Source organism: Mesocricetus auratus, unplaced genomic scaffold (assembly GCF_017639785.1).
Source record: "Mesocricetus auratus isolate SY011 unplaced genomic scaffold, BCM_Maur_2.0 Super-Scaffold_100004, whole genome shotgun sequence".
In the NCBI taxonomy this organism is placed as follows: Eukaryota; Metazoa; Chordata; class Mammalia; order Rodentia; family Cricetidae; genus Mesocricetus; species Mesocricetus auratus.
In genome coordinates, this window is record NW_024429189.1 from 119043326 (window position 1) to 119067052 (window position 23727).

Genomic DNA, 23727 nt, shown 5'->3' on the forward strand with positions numbered 1-23727 from the left:
AGCCAGGTTCTACCTTCTACAGTTTCCACAGTTTTATCAAATAGCACCACCGGCCTGGGGACAGGATTTAAAACAAATTTCACTGGTCATTTCACATTTAAATCATGGCAGCATTTAAGTGGAGAGTCTGTGTGCGGTAGGAAGTGTGGCCACTGGGGCAGGGATTCTCAAATGGATGAGCCTCCTTTACCTGAAGGATCCTATGAGGGCTCAAGAAGCATTTGTGAAAACTGACTGTCATGGGGGCTACTGTTTTTACAGATGTAGACTGAGACATGGAAGGATGGTGGGAGCAGTCCAGCATCAGACAGCAAGGGTTGGACAGGGCCTGGCGGTAACTGAAGGATCCAGGGCCACAGGCCAGAGATCTGCAGCTAGGATCTCATCCTCCTCCATAGCACAGCTATCACTGTCACCGGCCATGGTCTCAGGATCCTTGTCACTTCTATGCTTAGGGCATGGACCTGGATACTCCACCTTTTTGGAGCTCTCCTCAGTTCAATAAGCGGATATTTTCTAGGAGATCCCAGCAGTCCTTCCTGTGCCATTCGAACTTGTGACTTTGAACCTATGGTAATAAAATACCTGGTGAGATCCAGCTGCCATGTCTTCTGTCTTAACCAGGAGAACACAGGAGAGGAACACAGAAATAGAGCTACCAAGACTCCCTCAGCCTCTTCAACTTATGATGAAGGAAACTAATGTGGATGGGTTCAGTAAGGTGCCGTGAAACAGGCTACCTCAGATTCAGAGAGAACAGGGATGCTCAGCCAGCACCATCCCTTTTCCTGTGGGCTACTATTTCATAGAAGTGGATAGACAATATGGACTATGTACAGCAATGCAGGCTTTCATTGTGCCATTTGAATGGATCAGTTGCTAAGTGAATAGCTCCTCTTTGTAAGTTGAGAAGAAGTCATGGCTCCTATCCTGTGTTTGACATCACCAAGACCAGAGGTACAAACAACACCTCCAGATTCTTTGTAGGAAACACAGATAGAATGGAGTTTGGGCCTAGAAAGGTTTTATGGATAATCTTGGTTATCATCTTGATTGTATGTGGAATGAGCTAAAATTCAGATATGGAGGGTACACCTGTGAGAGCCATTCTGCTTCATTTGAAGTTCATGAATTCACTTCTATTCCGAACCTTTGAGGTAGGAAGACACACCTGTGATTTGAAACTTGAAGTGTGAAGACAGCACACCTTCGATCCAGATTTCCAGTCAAGTGGCACACCTTTAATTTGGGCCATACCTTCTTCTTGGAGCCTAAGGATATGGAAGAAGGGAGGTTTCGCTCATTTCCTGCTTGCCCTCACCTTGCTAACACATCCATTCCTGCACGGGCATTGGGGCCTACTTCTTCAGGATTCTAACAAATACTGAAGAGCAACTGAGTCACCCAGATTTGTGGGATTAAGCAACTACTAGATTAGTTGACTTTGTGTCCATAGCTAGCCATTTTTGGATTAGTTGAACTTCAGCCTGTAGTCATTCTAGTAAATCCCACAATGTCCTGGGATGCCTGATCATACTGTGAACCCTGAGATTGCTTTATTTAAATACAATCAACCATTGGTCAAGAGGCAGAGCAAGCAACCAGTTGACTGGAAGTAAGCATGGAGAGTGAGTGGAAGTCAGGATGTCAGAGAGAAAAGAGAGTCACAGGAAGTAAGAAGGAGGGCCATCCAGTCGGAGGAGGTTTTGTTTGCAACAGAGGTATAGGAAAGTCCTTTCTGGGATGATGGCAAAATAGGAAGCACCTGGCTGCTCTCTCTGCCTCTCTGAGCTGCCAGGTTGTCACCCCAGCATCTGTCTTCTGAATTTTCACCGGGAACATTAAAAATAGAGACAGCCAAGAACAACAATTGCCTCCCTGCATGGAGGTGGCTGAGCAACAGCAGAGGACATGAAGGCTTCCCCGGGCTGTGGCCTCAGCAGGGAAGCAGTGGTGGCTTCAGAAGCATAATTAGTAGGTGAGGTTTCAGGTGAAGTCACTGGGCTGCAGATGAAACAATGCCAGAGAGAGGGAGGGAGAGAGAGGGGGGGGAGGGAGAAAGAGAGAGAGGGAGGGAGCTAGAGAGAGAACTAGAGAATACTAACTGATACACAGTGTGGTACCAGGTGTGGTTCTAGAAAAGCAGACGTTTATGGATGAATCTTAAACATCTGAAATAGGCTTTTCAATTCTCCAGCATCCTCACATTCACCAGCACCTTCAGCTACTGGAACCCCACAGTCTCTCCCTCTTCCAGCAGCTCAGGGTGTACTGAAAGTCCATGGTGTGAACTGTATTACAAACCTAAGGAGATTGGTTATCTTGATTCACCAATTGTGTGTGACTATGATTTGGTGGCCTTGTATATGAAACTTTTAAACACTTATTGATCTTATTGATTATTTTTGGATTTCACACCATGCTTCATGATCCCACTCATCTCCCTGTCCCCTGTCTTCCACATCTGCCCTCCACCCTTGCAAACTCCCCCTAAACAAAATTTAAAATAAAAACCCAAAAGCAAACAAAGCAAAACAAACAAAACCCAAAATAATAACAACAGCAACAACAACAAAAACCAAAACCCAAAGTGGAGCAAATGAAAACAAAAAGAAAACCAGCAGGAGAATCTTGCTGTGGAAGCTGCAGTGTGGTCTGTTGAGTTGTGATCTCAACCCTCTAGTGTGTTCATCTTCACTTGCAAGTGATAATTGCCATTGTCCTTGGTGTGGTTCTAGGCCCCTGGCCCCTGCTACACCATCACTAATGGGCTCTCATGATGAGGGTGAGTTCTTTTTTGGTATGATGCTGCTGTCCTGTGTTGTGTAGGTCCTGCAGTTTTAGATGTAGGTTTGTCCCCTTCGCATGCTGAGTTGGATGTTGGGGCAGGTGTCAGCTCTCCTGCTCTCGTGTCCTCACTGCTGGCCTACCTGTGCCACCATGGAGTGTACTGCTCAGGTGGAGTGCAGGGTCATCTCTCCTGTGTGCCGCAGCCAGTGAGGGACAAGCATAGTTCCCTAACTCTTGTGATTCTGAGGCCAGTCCCCTTGCCTGCCCTCTTGTCTGCCTCAGGTAGCAAGGGGCTGAAAGGGGTGGGCATCGTTAAGAATGGGGAGGGGCTACCAGGCTAGGAAAGGTGGGGAAGAGAAACACAGAGTGTTGGCAGGAGAGACAGCATGTAGCTGACAAAGGAGTAACATGTGGGAACATTGCTGGTAAGAAACAGCTTCATGACAATACACAGCTTAATAGAAATGGGTTAATAATTATGAGAGAGCTAGCATAAGTCATCAGACAAACAATTTACAATTAATAGAAGCCTCTCTGTATTTATTTGGGACTACGTCTACAGGACCTGGCAGGACAGAAACTCCATCTTTAGAAACATGACAGACGAGGGGGAGGGGTCAGTTCTGCTGTTCTCACAGCCTCAAGGCCAGCTCACCTGTGTCCCTGACAATAAGAACAGATCTAGTGTGCCACCCAGGTGAGGTGGCGAGTGGTCGGGGCATCTTTCCTGATTGTAGGAGACATCTTTCCTGCTGTAGTATCCAGCAAGAGGCAGGGCCAGCTATTCCAGGGCCAGTGAGGGAGGAGCAAGCCTAACTCAGCGTGGCCCCAGGATTTTATCATGCTTGGTTCCTATGACCCCCCATGGTATCACAGGCCATAGACATCAACACAAACTCCATCCACAATAGGATTAGAGACACAGACACAGCCCTCAGTAACAGCCCTGGCCCAGGTCATTATGACCCTGATGGCAACATAGGCCATCCAGATTATTATGGCCCTGTTAGCAGCATGACCCTCAGACAAACATGGTCTCAGATGATTTACAAGACCCAGGGTATCTGCATGGCTCTTTGCAGTAACAGGAGCCATAGGAATTAACCCAGACCCTTTCTGCTGGAAGACTACAAAAATCCAGACATGGATATAGGCCACAGAAGGCTCTTATGTCACCATGGACCCAGATGGCAGCCCAGACCTCTGGCATTGGCATTATCTTCAATGATATTAGGAGCTATGTGAAAGGAAATGACTTACACTAAGGATTCCAGGAAAAAGTAGTTGGATATTTATTAATATCGAGATGAATAACTTACATGAGAACTGGGCACTCTATGGTCCCAACCTCGGCCAAAATCCAAGAGAGAGAACTTTCATTTCTTTTCCCTTTTTTTCTCTCTCCTTTCCTAAGGCATGGTCAGTACCTCTGTTATGTGACATCTCCCCTACAGAGCTGTATTATCAACTCAGACCCTGTAGGGCCACAGGTGTATGAAACTCTTTTGGGGTGTGTGAAGCCTTTGACAGTTTGGATGAAAATAAAAATGCTGTTGCTCTGTGCATCTTTGGATAACTGATACAGAATAGGAATTTTGTGATAAAAATTTTCAACTTCAGAATATGGTGAACAACAAGAATTTAGTGATAAAATTGGCAAGCACTAGGTACACATAAACAGTCAAATGTTTCTTAGTGTGCCCTGGAATAAATTCTTTTCTCCAGCAGACATGAGCTCAAGTTGAGAAAAATCAAACCAAAGCCCTCATTATAAGGTTGGCTGGATTGCTGCAAAAATTCAACTCCCATTCTCAGAGAGTATCAACAGCTAATGTAAGGGCAATACTTTTTAAAGAATGAGGTCTTTGATTTGGGAAGGGGATGTAGGGGAGAGCCATACTGAAGCTGAGATATTTCTCAGATTTTCAAGTTATTATCTCACCTCAGACTTACTCCTTCAAATATTACCCTTCTCACCTTTCACTGAGTAAATTAATTCTTCAGTGTCTACCAAATCAGCAGAGTTGTTTCTTGAGGGAAATGCCAGTTTAAACAATACTAATATCCCACAAGGCACAGCAAAGATTGCTTCTAGACCCACAAGTAGACTCAAGAGAAGGCAGTCTCGGGCTGGAGAGATGGCTCCGCTGTTAAAGGCTAGGCTCACAACCAAAAATATAAGAGAAGGCAGTCTCATAGAGGGGAGGTATAAAATGTAGTTCATTAGGAGGTGCACTGTAACTGACTTTACTGTGGGAAGACTCCTGTCAGCACAAATGTATGTAAAAACAATCCATGGATTCAATAGGAGACCTAGACTGTTCTGAGGAAAAAAATAGGAAACATACACTTTCTGCTGGTTTCACAACAAGTTCCAAGAGATTTCCTTCTTTTGAAATTATCGTCTCAGTCTGTGGGACTTGTCACACAGAATCTACTGGATTTTGCGTGACACTTCTGCAGTCCTCATTTTGAGTAAATGTGCACATGAGCGACAGAGTTTGGACACAGAGTTGGGGGTCTGGAATTCAGAGTGGAGTGAGTTCTACAAACATGACATGGAGGTCGCTCATGAGTCCACGAGTCCTATTGTACAGTTGTTTCCATCACTGACATCCTGTGGAGTTTGTATGCCAACTTTGGTCATAGTCCACATCTACTCAACCTAAGAAAAAAGTATTTTATTCTTGTTTGTTCCAACTTCGTGTTTGTGTGTGTATGATGTTCATTGTGAGTGTAGGTACATATGTGACTGTGTACCTGTGGAGGTCAGAGGATAACTACCAGGAGTCATTTCCTAATTGCACATTTCTGTGGGTTCTGTAGAGAAAACAGGTGTCATTAGGCCCATGAAGAAGTGCCTCTCACACTGACCCCTCTCCCTGATTCAAGAAGAGACATGGGCTAGCACAAAGAAAGCACACATCTTCAACTTACAAGGAGGATTCCATGCCACAGGTTGCTGTAGTTTCTCACTAATTGAAATAAACTACCTCTCTGCACATGTAGGAGGCATGTTTCTACAGTACACCTTGTCTGTCTTCATCCATACATTTTTCAGTTACAATTATCTGGCAAAGTCAACCAGAGAATGAAACTAACTATGAAGTTGGTTCTTCTTTAAGGAATTAGGAAAGTTAAAACAAAGCATCATTTGAGGACCTGGATCCAGCAACCCTAAGGCATACAGACTCTGTGAGTTATAAATTTAAATGCTAATTCTCTTCAGCATCATTGGTATATTCTCTTAAACCAGGGGAGCTGGATTCCTCCCCCTCAGTTCATAGCCATCTTGGCTTGTTTATTCAAACATCACCTGCATCATGCCCAATGGTAACCTGTGGGTCACAGAGCCACTCTATAAATATTGCTTGTATCAAGGTAGGAAGGATGTGAATCATTCAACCATCCCTGCTGGCTCCATAAGTCAGAATGACTACCCCATGGCAGCACAGCAGCCTTGATATCACGTATTTTCCTTCTTTCATTTTTAGAGTTGAGGGAGTTTTCTACTCTTAGAAAAAATATTCTAGTGTTGGGAGTGCCTCAGGTACCTTGATCTTTTGGAGCCAAACCTGTACTTTCTAAAGTCTAAAGATTTACATAATTGGCCTTTAGTCTTAACAAAGGAGCCTTCTGGGGGTACTCAGAAGAGAAACAGCATAGGTAGAACATAGGAACGCCATGACCCAGAAAGCTTGTCCAAACTCAACCAACCCTAACCATCACATAGACAACGGTCATTAGCCTACCCATTCCTCTCCCTTCTTAACTTTTTACCTTGCCAATATCCTGCTCTTTGTACTTAAACAATACCCTGCTACATGCACACTTGGTACTCAAAGCAACACTCTCATCCCCCTCACCCCTCCTGTTCTCCTGCTCTACCAAGTATATTAACAGCCCTGAGAAAAATAAAAATTGCCAGTTGATCACATACTTTTCTTGTGGCCCTTCTTTTGTGTCTCTTGTCCCCATCCCTGGTCCTTAGGTCTCTTGCTCCAGGTTGATGTCCTGCAGGTCGGGACAGTCTCAGTGGGGGAATTAAACAAAATCAAATAGAAAGATGCTTCAAAACACAGATGCTTGTGTCTGCAAGAAGGCAGGGTGATATCTTCAGTGCCTCTTCACAGCATCCCTCACATTGGATGGCTGTGACCAGGAGAGTTGATTAGGTCACTCAGATACAGGGCAGGCGAATAGGAAAAATGGACAGAGCTACCAGAGAACCACAGGTCTATCCTACTTATTCCCTGGCCACAAGCTTGTTAACTCCCCTCTCTGAGCGTTAACATATTAAGTAGGCTAAACTAGGCACATACCAGGAGACTTCCCAACAGAACATCCTTCCATTGATCCATCTTGGGTCTTCTTCCCAGCCAATACATAACTGACCTCTTCTTGGCATCCTCAGGTTCCATAAATCAGGGCCTTAGTCATGGCAGAAGTTCCTCTCCATCTATCACTGCTACTCAAGTGTCCTGGCTGACATTTGGGTTGGAATATCTTGTCTGAATTTAGGTGTATTCTTTGGAGTCACCTCAGATTTCCTGTAACCAGGACTTGCTTCTCATCTTGTCACCACAATATAAGGGCCACTGTCACCCTTAGAATCCAAGAAGACTTTGCAGAGAAACAAGTATTTCCTGTGAATCCTCAAAACCAGTGAGTAGGAGCTCCCCAAATCTGACAGCCCATATGAGGGTCTTCAGGAGCTTTGGGGAAAGAGACAGAGGGAAGGCACTGTTTGTGTTAGGGAAGCTTTGACTCAAACAAATTTGAAGACATAGATGATTTTGTGTCAGAATAATTACAACCTAGGTTTTTTATGTGGGTTCTGTTGATGGTTCAGATTTTATTCTTCAGTGACTTGTCTCAGTGAATGGAGAACAGCTTCTTACTGACATATAGCCTCAACAGTGACAAAAGTCATAGCTATTTCTCCAAGAACAGTGCTGACACAAAGTTGGTGGAGCCATGTAGTGGGAACCTGGTACTGTTCTCTGTGGAGGGGTCTCAAATTACTTCATAGAAAGTTTGAAGTTTCACTGAGGCAAGACAATAAATTTAGATTGCAAAGTGCAGAGGAAATATATTCCAGCAGAGACGACAGCAATCACAAAGGACCTTAGCACATTGAGCATGGGGTCAGCCTGGCTTTCCTAGCCCTGCCCCCTCAACTCCCTGTGTCTCTAAAGTTTCTCTCCTTTCCTAACCTTGTCTGCTCCTCTCTAGGACAAGTCAACTTCTTTCCTCAGTTATAATTCTATTCAGTTATGTCTGTCACTTTTAAATTCACTTTTCAAAGTAGTGGATTTTCTGTGGCTTTTCTCTCATACTTAGTTACTCTCTCCTTCCTTCCCTGCTGCTCTTTCCCTCCCCACCCCTTGCTAATGGCTTCCTCCTTCCTTTTACTTCCAAGTCACATGCATTTCACACTCTCTCTTTCCCTGTCTTCTCTTCCAGTACTATTTCTTCTTTACTCATGGTCGTTGCTTTGTGACCACATAGAAACACAGTCAACATAGTCACATATCTGTATGTCTATAGCTATATCATATATATCCATATACACACAAAGAAATTAGAAAACTATTTGTACAATACACAAATTTGCATAATTTTTCTTTCATAATGTGGTTGATTTTGCCAAGCACAATGACTTCCACATCCATCCTTTTCCTGAAATTTTATGATTTCAGTTTTCTTTTGTGGCTGAATGAAATTCCCTGTGCACCTGGTCTCATTTCTTTGTCCACCCCTCAGGATGGGCATCCTTGCTGCTTCCAGTTCTTGCTATTGTGAACAGAAGCACATCTGTCTGGTGGGAAGGTCAAATGAAAGAGTGACAAGTGTTAACTGTGAGTCCTTTTTTCTCCTTCTTCCTCCTGTGACCAACCAGGTGTCAGGAACAAAGATGTTACAACTTGGGAGACTTGTTGCCTTTTGTGGCCTGCTCACTGAGATCTCAGTATCACTTTCAGGTAATATTGGCAGTTCCCTGAGTCATTTGAATTTCTGAATTCTGCCTTGAAAATGAGTCAATAAAGGCACTATGAGATGGCTCATCCCATGAGAATCAAACTAATCACTAAACCTGTATTTGCATAGGCTGCTGAGAGGGGGGAGGTGTTGTCATTTATAGGTAGTACAGATAAATGTGCAGCTATTTAATTCCTTTCTCATTCACATATATTTTTAGAAATATATAGTGCTATAACATCACATTCTAATAGAGTCTTACCATTATACACAAAGGAAAAATTCATCAAAGTAAGATTTCTAAATTTTCTGAAGCTTGAATTTTAAGTTATGGTAGCTGTTGTTAAGTGTTCCACTATCAACTGACTCTGTAAGTCTATGGGAGCACTCCCCCTCCAATGTCCCCTACTGGTCCATTGCAAGAACTAGCATGGGCACTTTTATCTGATTAGTCATTGTCAGACATGAGAGGATATACTTCATACTTTGGACGTCTCTAATCTTAAACATCCTCTCATTTTTCACATATTTACTACAAGTTGACATAATTTAACTTAAGTGTTGTGTCAAAAATATTAGCATGTATTTTTGTAGTTTGTTTGACTTTTCTTGTTGGTCTGTGCTGTCTGGCTAGAAGTGAAGAGCATCACTACACCTGGCTTAGATGTCCATAAGGTTCCCACTGTATTTTTAATGGCACCTCACTTCTCTGATTTAGAAGAACTGGGCTAACTGAAAACCAGTTCTTAGAGGAACAGGAAAGTTCTGAGCATGTTACTTTAAATGTTGTCAATGTTTAGGAAACTTGCAAATATGAAGAAAGGAGCCAGTTTCTCATTCTTCAGTTAAGGAACTGAAGCAGAGAGAAAAGGGTGTTAGGTGCAACGTTGCCTAAGAAGTTGTGTGGTGAGACAGAGCTATCTAAGCAATGCTAACTACCTAAGGTGGCCTTGTCTGCATCATTGCACTAGGTAGATCCTGTTTGCCACAGAGCTAGGTTGCAGTATTGTGATTGCATCCATTTGATTAAACAGTTGTTAACACTTCGTTTTTTATTTATGTTTATGTATCTATGTGTATATGCCTGTGTGTCCCATGAAGTTAGAAAAGGATGTCAGATTCCTGGGGTTACATATGGTGATGAGTCGTCCAATATATGTGCTGGGAACTGAACTCTGGTCCTCTGCAAGAGCAGCAAGCACTCTTAACTGCTGAGTCATCTCTCCATTCTCATCACTGCATTGAAAACACAGCTGTGGCCATCCTTGATGCTTTTTTTAAGTTCATATGATTATATCACAAACAGCCTTTAAGGAACAAGGGAAATCTTTCAAGATCACTTAAGACACTCAATATAGAATAGGAAAGCATTCCACAGAAACAATGGCTACACTTCAGAGGTTTATGATTTCAGCAGTCAAAGCTGGAGTACAAACGTAAACATCACTGTACAACCAGAAAAGACATATACAATATCACAGTTGTTAGCCCAACTGCTTTACTCTCTGATGAAATGAAACAGATTACAATGGTGTGTAGGGGTGAGCCCCACAAAACTATCTGCCCTACGGGTGGGAATAAGGAAATTTAGGATGGGTGGAGATAAAAGGAAGTGAAAGAGAAAGGAATTCTTTTTCTCTTCTCCTCGATTGGAAGCCTGCCATGCTTCTGACTCCCCAGTTTGTGTGTAAGTTCTTATTCTGGTAAATAAATATGTTATATCCGATATTGCATTGACCTTCCACATCAATGGTGGAGAAATTAGCAGGCACAACTGAGCTGCAAACAAAATTCTAAAGCATCATGTTAAGCCATGGCTCCTTTAAAATAAGAAATTGTTGCAGTTCCCTTTTGTTTGTCCCCGTGTTATCAATTGCTTTGTTTCCCAGTAGAGACATTTTCTACTGCTACATCCTGAATTCCTCACACATGTCACCTTGCACATGACATTTACTAATTTCATTCCCTGGTTACTTTTTGAGATCTTCTGTTAGGACACTCCATTCTCCTGCTCCAGTGTCAATTTCTGTTCTCTAGGACTGATTCCAAGCTGTCATTTTGAGACCCCTATCTGCTGCTTTCAGTGGATGGAGCAGTACTTTCCCTCTATGATTTTTTCCTTTGTTTGAAAATTTTCCAATTCTTAATTTATTCTCTTAAGGTTGTCAAACCCATGTGAGCATCTCATTAACAGGGACAGATCCTAAAATCACTACTGAAAACAGGTATACACAATCAAATTCCATTGCTTTGCCAATTGATCCATGTTTTGATGATAAATGCTCAATATATATTCATACAAAGGCATACTGGAAACACTGCATGACCTTAGCTGTGACAACACAGTTCCTAATCTAGGAGTCTAAGATTCCTCTTTGAACAATGGAGATGGTAGCAATCCCACTCTTAGTGAGCTATTGCAGAGACTGACTGAAACATTGCAGGGAAATTCACTCCTATGAGACAAAGAGAATGGGAGCTCATTCATCACTTGTTCACACTCTGATTGATGATGTTTTCTTACAGATGCCTTTCAGAACCAGAACCTGGATGTGGGGTATCTTCAAGAAACTTTGAGTTGGCCATTAGCTAAGAACAACATTCTAGAAGCGTTAAACACATTGGATGTTGGTAGATTTAACCATTTTTCACTTCAGAATGATTTAGAGTGAGTTGGTGCATGTTCACTCTCAGAAAATTCACTACCCCTCTGGGGAAGCTAGTCCAATGTCAAAGACAGATGGAAAGGCCTCTTCTTCTCCCACATAGCTGTGGTAAGGCTCCACAATTGAGTAAGTGTAGGACAGTACTATAGAGTCAGTTTCGACAGTTCACCCATCTGGGTTCTAAAGTCCGTAATTTCAGGCTCAAGATGAAAGTTCCATTTTTCCTCATCTCCACCTATATCTTGATACCAATCATTCCTCTATGAACAATGCTTTCCTTTTTCATATTTAGCCAACATTAAAAGTCCAATTTCCTTCAAGGAACAGGAAGCTGGAATCCACACCCTATTAGTCCCAAGCAGTAGCTTCATGGAGTTTTCTGTCACTCAGTCCTGGGTTCAATTTATTTCTCTGCTGCCTATTGTTTTCCTTGCTCAGACCACTGTGCCTGAGAATACAGAGACTTGCATTTCTGAGCAGGATGTAGAGGACAAGAGGGCTATGAGAACAGTTGAAAATGCTACTAGGAAGAATGACAAGAGTGCACTTGTGGATTTTGAGCAGGTTGAAATTCAATGAATTAAGTATCTTGGACTTGCAAGCTTCCCCATCTTCTGATGGCAATGGCATTAACTTGAAGGTGCCCGTGAAAGTGAATGCTTCTGTGTTTCTGTGAGTGTGTGCCCCTTGTATTTAGGGATTGGAGTGCTATGTATCTTACTTGAGTAAGTATTTAATCCCTAGCTACAGTGTAGCCTGCAGCCCAAGTTTCCTAGTCTGTAAAAGAGAGGAAGATTCTATCCCAGGCATCAGCCTGGGAATCCAGCATGGGACTGATCAAGACCTCCTGAATCTGGGTGTCAGTGAGGAGGCCTAGGTAATCTATTGAGCCTTGGGCAGTAGATCAGTACCCATCCCAAGTATACACACGGACTTTGGACCCCCATACAACAATGTGAGGTGCACTCTCATCCTGAACTCTTGGGGAAGGGTCTAGGCCCTGCCCTATATGAAATGACAGACTATGGACAACCCCATGGAGGGCCTACCCTCCCTGGGGGAATGAGGGATAACGGGAGGGGGGGGAGGTTGGAGGAGGGCACGGGAGGAGGGGAGGGAAAGGGAGAGGGATCTGGAACTGACTTGTGAAGCAATCTTGTTTCTTATCTAAATTTAAACTGGAAAATAAAAAAAAGAGAGGAAGATTCTAGGCCTAAAGTATCAATGCTTAACATATTCTAGTGAAAACATGCCAGGTTGTTTCTTTGAAAAGAATGACACATGTATATAATCTTCTGTATGAGATGCAATGTGCATGAAGGTGTGCAAATTTTCACGTGTGCACTCATATGTGTCTGTGGAGGCCTGAGGTCAAGGTTAACGTTTTCCCTCAATCACTTGCCATATTAATTTTTGAGATAGTGTCTCTTAAGAAATCTGGAGATCATAGGTATGCCATAGACCTAATGGATAAATGTAACATAATTTAATGCTTATTTATTTATAAGAGGTTAAGAGAGGTTAAGGAAAATGACAGTCACGAACCTGTGCAATAGATATTCTAGAGACCAGGGATTTCATTTAGAGAAAGTGTGACCTCGGTTTAAATCACCAGCCCTTGGCGGCAGCGGTGGGGGATATAAATTAGATACATTTGGGAAGCCATGAGCAGTGACGTCCTTGGGTAGTTACTTAACTTCTCTTTGGCTAGGAATTGTTGATCAAAAAAAAAAAAGTAGGACTTCTCTCCTAGCAATGTTGTAATGAAACCATTTTTAAAAACCAGGTACAATATTTTAAAGGAATGCCTACAGGTAATCCATGCTACACAATACTAGTAATTAGTTATTAGACTAATGCCAAGGAAAATTCTTGCACATGCTAAACAAGCTTGGTCCAGAGTAGCCCTATAGAGACGTGTAAATTTTGTTGAATGTTGATATTATCCAGACAATGTTGACATTGCTCATAGATTCCCTGCACTGTAACCACAGACATAGATGAAAACCAGGGAAATTTGAAAAGCCGTGTAGATCTGGTGTGACTCTTGTTTTCTACAGACCTGTTATTGACTCCACAGTCGATGTTGCTATTTTCTTGGACCTCATAACTTCACTCTCTGTTCAAACCGATGCCTGGACTGGCCTTCCCACCCTGACCATAGGGAACTGCTCAAGTGATACAGACAACATCTCTGTTTCTTTTTGGGCAGGTAAGACTCATCCATCCTGGCAGAGCACTGCTCTGAGAGAGGCTTCAGGACACCTGACTTTAATCCTGTTCTTATACCTTTAAGCAGCATCATAGCATACATAGTCAAACCAGCCTCAAATATCAACTCTCTCACAGCTATCAGCCCTGTGACTTTGCAGCTTCATCTTTTGAGGCTTCAGTTTGCACATCTGTGCAGTGGAACAGTAGAGATCTGTGCTCATCAGATTCTGGGATGAAGACCTGAGAAAATACACATGTTCAGCTTAGAGATTGGAACATACTATAAATACTCATGAGGCATGAGATGCCCACTGACTCTATTGACTGTTCAATTCCATTGCTGAGGCAGGAGGATAACCTCTCCATCCATAATCATGCATTTGCCTATGGTACCTTCCAGCTGGATCAATGTGCCTCAAGCTTCTGAACACAATAACATCACATTCACCTCCAATGGGAGGCAGTAAGATAATTACATGTTAGTATGGGATCTGGTTGTTCTGATGTATTGTCTACCCTCTGGAAAATTCCTAGAGAGAGGTCTTGATATCCCAATTTCGTCATATTTCCATCACTGAATCCATTTGATCCTCAAAATTTGGATCTTATTTTATGCTTTGAAAAGTAGGTTTGACTTAGGCAGCAGTTGGAGGAAGTGATGCTACCCAGTGTCTGGGGGAGGAACCATGGCCTACAAGTTAAGGGCTGGGGCTGGGAAGTCCTGGTCAGGGATACAGGGATGGCCTCTCTTCTCAGCCTCAATATACATGTCCCGGGGCCACCCATCCTCCCACACCAAAGATGTAATCTCAAATAAAAGATAGGACCACAGTTTTGGCATGCAAGTCTAAAGGACTGAGTTCTGCTTGACACTATCTGCCAAGCAGCTCCAGGAAACTCATGTTGCTCCACTGAGTCTGAATCCACAAGGCCATGTAGACTCTCATGATACAGCTCATGTCTCACTCTCCTTTAAACACATTGGCTTTTGTTCTGTGCTCACACTAGTTTCTCCTAACACAGGACTTTGCATGGAAGTGGTGGTTATGTAAAACATTGTAGTCCTTACTCTATATCAATGTACCTTTCATCTTTAAGTATCTTGATTGATTCCCTCTTTTCCTCACAAGAGTATACTCTTAACCTTCAGAGTACTTGTCCCTGATGTCACTGTGTGTGCAAACATATTTTATGACAGGGTCTCACTGTACAGCTCCGGTCAGGTTCAATCTGTCTCCTTTCTCTGGAAGGCTAGGATCAAAGGTGGATGACACTAGACCAGATGACTCACTGTATATTTAACTGGACTTGTTCTTTGCTTATTGTTGTTAAGGGGGATGGGTGTTTGGGTGTGAGCACACATGCGCAGGTGTCAGTGGCTGGAGACCACTAAGTGGGATAAGATGGCTGAGGACTCTCCAATCTCTCTCTTCACTGCACAGAATTACAGGTGTGTGCACTCACCAGGCTTTTCATTTTTACTTGATATGGTAACTAGAGATTAAACTCAGGTCCTCATGATTGCAAGGGGTATATTTTGTAGACTAGGGTATCTTGTTGGCCACATTTTCTCAAAACTGCCTAATACCAGGCAGGCATTGTTCTGTGCTCTGGAGAACAATTTGGTGAAAGCAAACAGACTCTGTCTCCTGGAATACATCCTGAGGAAAAGGTAGGCAAAGGACTATTGGGTTCATCAGTAACTCAGGGAAAATGGGGATGCCTACACAGGTCATCATACTTACCAGGGCACAAGGAGAGCAAACCTTTCCTTCAGTGAACACTCATGATAGGAGATAGCAGCTCGATGAGAGATGAACATGAGAGGAGGCAACCTCATTGACACTCTTTTATGAAGAAAGTTATTGTCCAGTGTCTTAAGGCACAGTCTGTGCTGTGTAAGTAGACACTGGGTGAATTGTGCTGTTTCAAGGGTGTGATCAGCATCCAGACACTGAAGAAGGATTACTTAGACATGAGATGATCTGATGGTCCATCCTTACATCCCACTGGGCAACAATCTGAAATGGGTCCACAGAGCAGAGTTGTGTGTCACCTGTCCTTCTGAGGACTCTCAGCCAAGCTGAATTCCTGACTAAGCTTTGCAAGTCTCTTCTTTTCCAGACGAAGCATCATTATGAAAAAAATACTGGAAGGTGTATCAGGCCTTCTTAAATGGACAGTGGCAAATATGTTGCAAAACCAAGTAAGTCCCCAGTTCTTGGAAACCCATGCCAGGATGGGCCATGACAGGAGAGGCATCTGTAGGTGTGACCGCTTACTCATGACACTGTCTCCTGTGAAGTGCAGATTTTTCTCTGGAAGTTCTGTGGGCACCTCCTCTTTCTCAGTAGCTGGGTGGCAGAGAAAAGAGGCAGAAATCACAGGTGCTGCCTTGATCTCTTACCACATCCATGCTTCACCTGTGCTCTTTAAGTTAATGTTTCCTTGTAATCAACACACTTTAATTAGAATCAACACATTTTAATTAGAATGAATGCATATATTAATTAGAATGTACCTATTAATTAGTATGAATGCACCTATTAATTAGAATGTACCTATTAATTAGAATGCACCCATTAATTAGTATGAATGCACCTATTACTTGGAATGTACCTATTAATTAGAATGAATGTATCTATTAATTAGAATGCACCTATTAATTACAATGAATATACCTAGTAATTAGAATGAAAGCACCTATGAGTGAGAAGCTGCAGGGAACTGAGAATTGGATTGCCCAAAGCTTAATCTTCATGAGGGCTTGGATTTCCAGGGTTCAAGAGCTCCAGGTTAAGGAATCTGGGGGATGTTAAGGTTCTAGATTCTAGATTTTCATATCCTGACCTAATGACATCGTGCGGTGGTGAGTTCTCAGTTGCCTGGGACAGCTGTGACTCAGGTGACTACAATTCCATAGTTCCAGATTGCTAAGTTTCTTCGGTTCTGGAAATGAGCCCCTCTGTTGGTGGAGGGTGGGCACTGTATAGCCAGCAAACTCTCATCTGTTTTCCTTCTCCCTCCCCATCTTCTCTCTGAATCCTGGAAATGTCCACTGCTCCACTGGCTCCTCAGCAACCTGGATGTATATATTCTTCAGGACCTCCTCTGTAAGTCATAGCCTGGGGACTGGAGTGCTTTCCCTGGGCCAACACAACAGTTGTGGGGATGTCACAGACAAGGTCATTGCATTCTGACCAAGTTGGGTCTTTAACTTCTCTTCCCATTATTGGGATCTCTTTTGAGGCTTTAGCTCCCCATGATTGTCAGGGTTCCTGAGGCAACAGGAATCAGGCACCTGCAGTGTCAGGTCTTGGATGTGACCAGCCTGTGTTTATGTTCCTTTACACAGACATTCTGTGTCTTGCACACACTACCTCATTGTGTCCTCAGAAGATTCTTTATAGCATGGCACTGTCATTATTCACTTTCAGGTGAACAATGACACACTTGAGGTCACAGAAGCTACAGAGTGATGAGCAGGAGGGAGGTAGCAAGTTGCGTGTCTCTGTTCAATTTCTGAAGTTTTGATTTTAACAGTATCATTTCTCTCTAGAAATTGCTATCACCATCCACACAAAGTCTGCCTGAGCCTGCCTGAAACCCTTCAAGACTCTCTTCTTCTCCCAGTTGTCTTCCTGCCTGTTATCACCAACCCAGCATTAAAATCCTAACTGCACCCTGATGTTTGGCTCTTTTCAATCTTTGAATTAGTAGTTGTTGGCAGGGTGTGGCATGTGTGGGTGATACTGCAAAACTGTGTGTTTTTCTCATTCTGTTCCTTAAGATGGATGCAAAATGATGACCTCCCTGTCCTATGATACCCACAGCAAAGACAGAAAGGCTTAGATGGCGGTGGCCTTTCCTCCTTGCGTCTTCCTAAGGGGCATCTTAATCTCTTATGCTCTCCAGGCTCACATAGCCCTCCATTACTACTCAGTTCCTGGATGTCTCATCCAGACTAGAGCAATCTTAGTCTTTCTGGGCCAATCAGGGACCCTACTGATACACAGGGTTCCTCATTCCACCCTTGTGATGGAGGCTGAGCTAAAGATGTTTTAATTCTTCACCACATCCTGATGCCAGAGGAAGAAGAGGATCACAGAGGTGCAGTGATTCATCCAGATCATGTAGTGAGCAAGGACCAGAGCTGGGAGTACACTGACCTTCCTCTACCTTTACATAATCATGCACTTTCTTTTAAAATGCTATCCCCAAGCAGCCACACCAGGAATGACTTAGGCAAGAGCAGGAGCCCAGGTATCACATTGCATCCACAGTCCAAAATCATGGTGTGTCCAGAAGACATGGACAGTCTATAAAACCCAGGACTATCTTCCAGTGATCCACTTCCCTCAGCCAGGCTCTACCTAGTACAGTTTCCACAAATAGCACCACCAGCCTGGGACCAGGATTTCAAACAAATTTCGCTGGTCATTTCACATTTAAATCATTGAAGTATTTAAGTCTATGTGCAATGTGGCCACTGGGACAGGGATCCTCAAATGGATGAGGGCTCCTTTATCTGAAGGATCTCGTGAGGGCTCAAGAAGTATTTTAGAAATTGACTGTCATGGGGGCTACTGTTTTTACAGATGCAGACTGAGGCATGGAAAATGGCAGGAGCAGTCTAGCATCAGACAGCAAGGGTTGGGCAGAGCCTGGCTATAACTGAAGGATCAGGAGCCACAGGCCAGAGATCTGCAGCTAGAATCTCACCCTCCCCCACAGCACAGGGATCAATGCCACCTTCTAATGTCTCAGCATCCCTAACATTTCTATTTTAAGGCAGAACCTTGAAACTCTGCCCTTTCTGGAGTTCTCCTCAATTCAATTAGCAGATGTTTGCTAGGAGAGCCCAGCAGTCCTTCCTGCACCATTTAAATTTGTGCCCTTGAACCTATGGCAATAAAACACCTGCTGAGATCCATCTGCCATGTCGTCTGTCTTAACCAGGAGAACGATGAAGAGGAACACAGAGACAGAGCTGCCAAGACTCCCTCACCCTGTTCAGCTTATGATGCAGGAATCTAATGTGTGTGGGTTCAGTAAATTGCTGTGAAGCAGGGTATCCCAGATTCACAGAGAGCAGGGATGCTCAGCCAGCACCCTCCATTTTCCTGTGGGCCACTATTTCTAGAGGTGGATAGACAAACGAATAGTATGTACAACAATGCAGACTTTCACTGTTCCACTGTAATGGATCAGCTACTAAGTGCTTATCTCCTCTTTCTTAATTGGGAAGAAGTCATGGCTCCTATCCTGTCGTCAACATCACCAAGACCAGAGGTACAAACAACACCTCCAGATTCTTTGTAGGAAACACTGATAGAATGGAGTTTGGGCCTAGAAAGGTTTTATGTATAATCTTGGTTATCATCTTGATTGTATGTGGCGTGAGCTAAAATTCAGATATGGAGGGCACACCTGTGAGAGCCATTCTGCTTCATTTGAAGTTCATGAATTCACTTCTATTCTGGACCTTTGAGGTAGGAAGACACACCTGTGATCTGAAACTTGAAGTGTGAAGACAGCATACCTTTTGTTCCAGATTTCCTGTCAAGATGGCACTCCTTTAATTTGAGCCACACCTTCTTCATGAAGCCTAAGGATATGGAAGGAGGGAGGTTTCGCTCATTTCCCGCTTGCCCTCACCTTGCTAACACATCCATTCCTGCACTCACATTGGAGCTACTCTTCAGGATTCTAACATATACTGAAGAGCAACTGAGACACCCGGCCTTGTGGGATTGCACAACTATTAGATTTGTTGACTTTATGTCTATAGCCAACCATTTTTGGATTAGTTGAAATGCAGACTATATATCATTCCATTAAATCCCACGATGTTTTGGGATACTTGATCATACTGTGAACCCTGAGATTGCTTTATTTAAATACAATCAACCGTAGGTCACCATGGAGAGTGAGTGGAAGTCAGGATGTCAGAGAGAAAGAGAAGCACAGGACGTAGTAGGGAGGTTTGTTTCAGAAAGTGGTATAAGAAATCCCTTTTTGGGATGATGGCAAAATAGAAAGCAACTGACTGCTCTCTCTGCCTCTCTGAGCTACCAGGTTGTCACACCAGCATCTGTCTTCTGACTCTTTGTTGGTAAAATTAAAAAATAGAATCAGTCAAAAACAACAATTACCTCCCTACATGGAGGTGGCTGAGGCAGCAGCAAAGGCTGGACATGAAGGCTTCCCTGGACTCTGGCCTCAGCAGGTAGGCAGTGGTGGCTTCAGAGTCATAATTACTGAGTCAGCAGTAGGTTCAGGTGGAGCCATTGTGCTTCAGATAAAACAATACCAGTTAGGAGGAGGAGGAGGAGGAGAGACAGAGAGACAGAGAGACAGAGACAGACAGAGACAGACAGAGACAGAGAGACAGAGAGAGATAGACAGAGACAGAGACAGAGAGACAGACAGACATGAGAGAGAAATAGAGAGAGAGACAGACAGATAGGAGAGAGACACACACACAGAGATAGAGACAGAGAGACAACTAGACAATACTAACTAATACATATTTTGATACTAGGTATGGTTCTAGAGAAACAGAAGTTTAAGGATGAATCATTTAAACATCTGAAATAGGGTTTTTTCACTTTTTCACATGTCAATCCCAGCTTGCTCCCCTCCTCCCTACCCCCAACATCCCCCCAAGCCCTCATCCAATCTCCACACTGCTCCATAGGTAGGGTGAGGTCCTCCATGAGGGGTCTCCAGAGCCTGTCACTTCATTCAGGGCAATGCCTAGGCCCTTCCTTATGTGTCCAGGCTGAGAGAGCATCTCTTGATGTGGGATGGCCTCCTAAAGTTCATTTGTATGGCAGAGATAAATATTGATCTACTACCCAAGGCTCCATAGACAGCTGAGGTCACCTGGCTGATAACCAAATTTAGGGGGTCTGGCTCAGTCCCATGCTGGCCTCTCAGCCATTGGTCTGGGGTCCAAGAAGTCCCCCTTGTTCATGTCAGTTGCCTCTGTGGGTTTCACCAGCTCAGTCTTCACCCTTTTACTCATCACTTCTCCCTCACTGCAACTGGGTTCCCAGAGTCCAGTTCAGTGTTTAGCTGTGGGCGTCTTCCTCTGCTTCCATCAGTCACTGGATGAAGGTTACAGCATGGCACATAAGGAAGTCGTTAAACTCATTACCAGGGAAGGGTATTTAAGGTAGCCTGTCCACTATTGCTTAGTTTGCCAGTTGGTGTCATCATTGTCGATCTCTGGAAATCTCACTAGTGCCAGATCTCCCCTCAAACCTAGAATGACTCCCTATATTATGGTATCTCTGATCCTGTTCTCCTTTGTTCTCCTGACTCAAACTTCCTGCTTCTCCATGTCCTCTTCTCCACTCCTCTTCTTCCCCTCTGTTTTTCCCAGCTCCCTCTCCCTTCCTCCATGCTCCCAAACCCCTCAGGATATCCTGTCTCATTCCCCTTCTTTGGGGTTCCATGAATATATCTCTTAGGGTTCTCTCTGTATCCCAGACTCTGGCAGTGGAATTGTAGGCTGGCACTCCCCTGCATCATGTCTAAAATCCATATATGAGTGAGTACATACCACGTTTATCTTTGTGTGACTGGGTTACCTCACTCAGGATGGTTTCTTCTAGTGTCATCCATTTGCCTGCAAATTACAATATTCCACTGTTTTTTTCTGCTGAGTAGTTCTCCACTGTGTAAATGTACCACAATTTCTTTATATACTCTTCATTTTAGGGGCATCTAAGTTGCTTCCAGGTTATAGCTATTACAAATAATGCTGCTATGAACATAGCTGAACAGATGTCCTTGTTGTATGATTATGTATCTTTTGGGTATATGCCTAAAAGTGGAATTGCTGGATATTGTAGTAGACTGATTACCATTTTCCTGGGGAATCTCCACACTGATTTCCAAAGTCCTGTATGAGTTGGCATTCCCACCAGTAGTGGAGGAGTGTTTCTCTTTCTCCACATCCTCTCCAGCATAAACTGTCATTGGTATTTTTGATTTTAGCCATTCTAACAGAAGTATGATGGTATCTCAGAGTTGTTTTGATTTGCATTTCCCTAATGGCTAAGGATTTTGAACACTTTCTTAAGTGTTTATCTGCTATTTTAGACTCTTATATTGAGAATTTTCTATTTAGTTCTGTACCCCACTTTTTAATTGGCTCCTTTGGTGTTTTGGAGACTTGCTTCTTGAGTTCTTTGTAAATTTTGGAGATCATCCCTCTGTCAGATGTGGGATTAGTTAATATTTTTTCTCATTCTGTGGCCTGCCATTTTATTTTGTTGACTGTGTCCTTTGCATTATAGAAGCTTCTCAGTTTCACGAGGTCGTATTTATTAATTGTCGATCTCAGTGTCTGTGCTACTGGTGTTATATTCAGGAAGCAGTATCCTGCACCAATTCGTTCAAGGGTACATCCCACTTTCTCTTTTAAGAGGTTCAGTGTGACTGGATTTATGTTGAGGTCTTTGATCCATTTGGACTTAAGTTTTGTGTATGGCGATAGATATAGATCTATCTGCATTCTTCTACATGCCAGCATCCAGTTATGCCAGCACCATTTGTTGAAGATGCTTTCTTTTTCCATTGTGCAATTTTAGCTTCTTTGTCAAAAATCAGGTGTTCGTAGGGGTGTGGGTTAAAATCAGGATGTTTAATTCAATTCCATTGCCTACCTGGCTCGTTTTGTGCCTATACCAAACTGTTTTCAGGACTATAGCTTTATAATAGAGATTGAAGACGGAATGGTGATGCCTCGGGAAGTTACTTTGTTGAACAAGGCTGTTTTGACTTTCCTGGGTCTTTTGTTTTTCCAAATAAAGTTGAGAATTGTTCTTTCAAGGTCTGTGAAGAATTGTGCTGGCGTTTTTATAGGGATTGCATTGAATCGGTAGATTGCTTTTGGCAAAATTGCCATTTTTAAGGATAGGCAGGGCTACCAGACTAGGAAAAGGTGGGGAAGAGAAATACTGAGTGTTGGTAGGAGGGACAGCATGTAGCTGCCAAAGGAGTAACACATAAGAACATTACTGGTAAAAAACAGCTTCATGACAATACATAGCTTAATAGAAATGGGCTAATAATTATGAGACAGCTAGCCAATAAGAAGCATGGGCTATCAGCCAAACAATTTATGATTAATAGAAGCCTCTCTGTATTTCTTACAGAGAAAGGGCTGCAGGACCTGGCAGGACAGAAACTCCATCTTTAGACACTTGGCAGACAAGGAGGGGGAGGGGTCAGTTCTACTGTTCCTGCAGCCTCAGGTCCAGCTCACATGTGTCCCTGACAATAAGAGCAGCTCTAGTGTGCCACCCAGGTGAGGTGGTGTGGGATGGGGGCATCTTTCCTGATTGTAGGAGCTAACTTTCCTGCTGTAGTATCCAGGTCTAGTGAGGGAGGGACAGGGATAGCTCAGCATGTTCTCAGCATTTTATCATGCTTGGTTCCTATAACCCCCATGGTATCACAGGCCATAGACATCAACACAAACTCCAGCCACGACAGGATTAGAGACACAGACACAGCCATCAGTATCAGCCTAGGACCAGGTCACTGTGGCCCTTGTGGCAACACAGACCACCATGATTAGTGTTGCTCTGGTATCAGTATGGCCCTCAGATTCAGACATGGTCTCAGGTGACTGACAAGGCCTAGGATATCTGCATGGCCCATGGCAGTAACAGGAGCCATAGACATTAACCCAGACCCTGACTGCTGTAGGACCACACCGATCCAGACATGGATATAGGCCACAGCAGACTCATATGTCACCATGGCCCCAGATGGCAGCCCAGACTTCTGGCATTGGCATGGCCTTCAATGATATTAGGAGCTACACATCCTCTCAGACCCTGTAGGGCCACAGGTGTATGAAACTTTTGGGGGGCTTTATGAAGCCTTTGACAGTTTGGGGGAAAATAAAAATGGTATTGCTCGTTGGTTGCTCTGTGCATCTATGGAGAATTGATGCATTATAGGAATTTTGAGATAAAAATTTCAACTTCAGAATATGGTGAAAGACAACAAGAATTTAGTGATAAAATTGGCAGGCACCGCCGGGCGGTGGTGG

At 43.4% G+C, this 23727-nt stretch overlaps 1 protein-coding gene and 2 long non-coding RNA genes across 4 annotated transcripts in view; all 3 read left to right on the forward strand.

The window, feature by feature from the left end:
* The window catches only part of LOC101824127 (BPI fold-containing family A member 2-like), an 81824-nt gene that overhangs the window by 12282 nt on the left and 45815 nt on the right, over nucleotides 1–23727 (forward strand). The gene's annotated exons all lie outside the window — the stretch shown is intronic.
* Nucleotides 11303–15858, forward strand: LOC101824390. The gene is made up of 3 exons (XR_005877501.1): nucleotides 11303–11440; nucleotides 13499–13650; nucleotides 15777–15858. It is a non-coding gene; the product is annotated as an uncharacterized LOC101824390 (long non-coding RNA).
* LOC121140569 lies at nucleotides 16550–17340 on the forward strand. The gene is made up of 2 exons (XR_005877500.1): nucleotides 16550–16765; nucleotides 17212–17340. It is a non-coding gene; the product is annotated as an uncharacterized LOC121140569 (long non-coding RNA).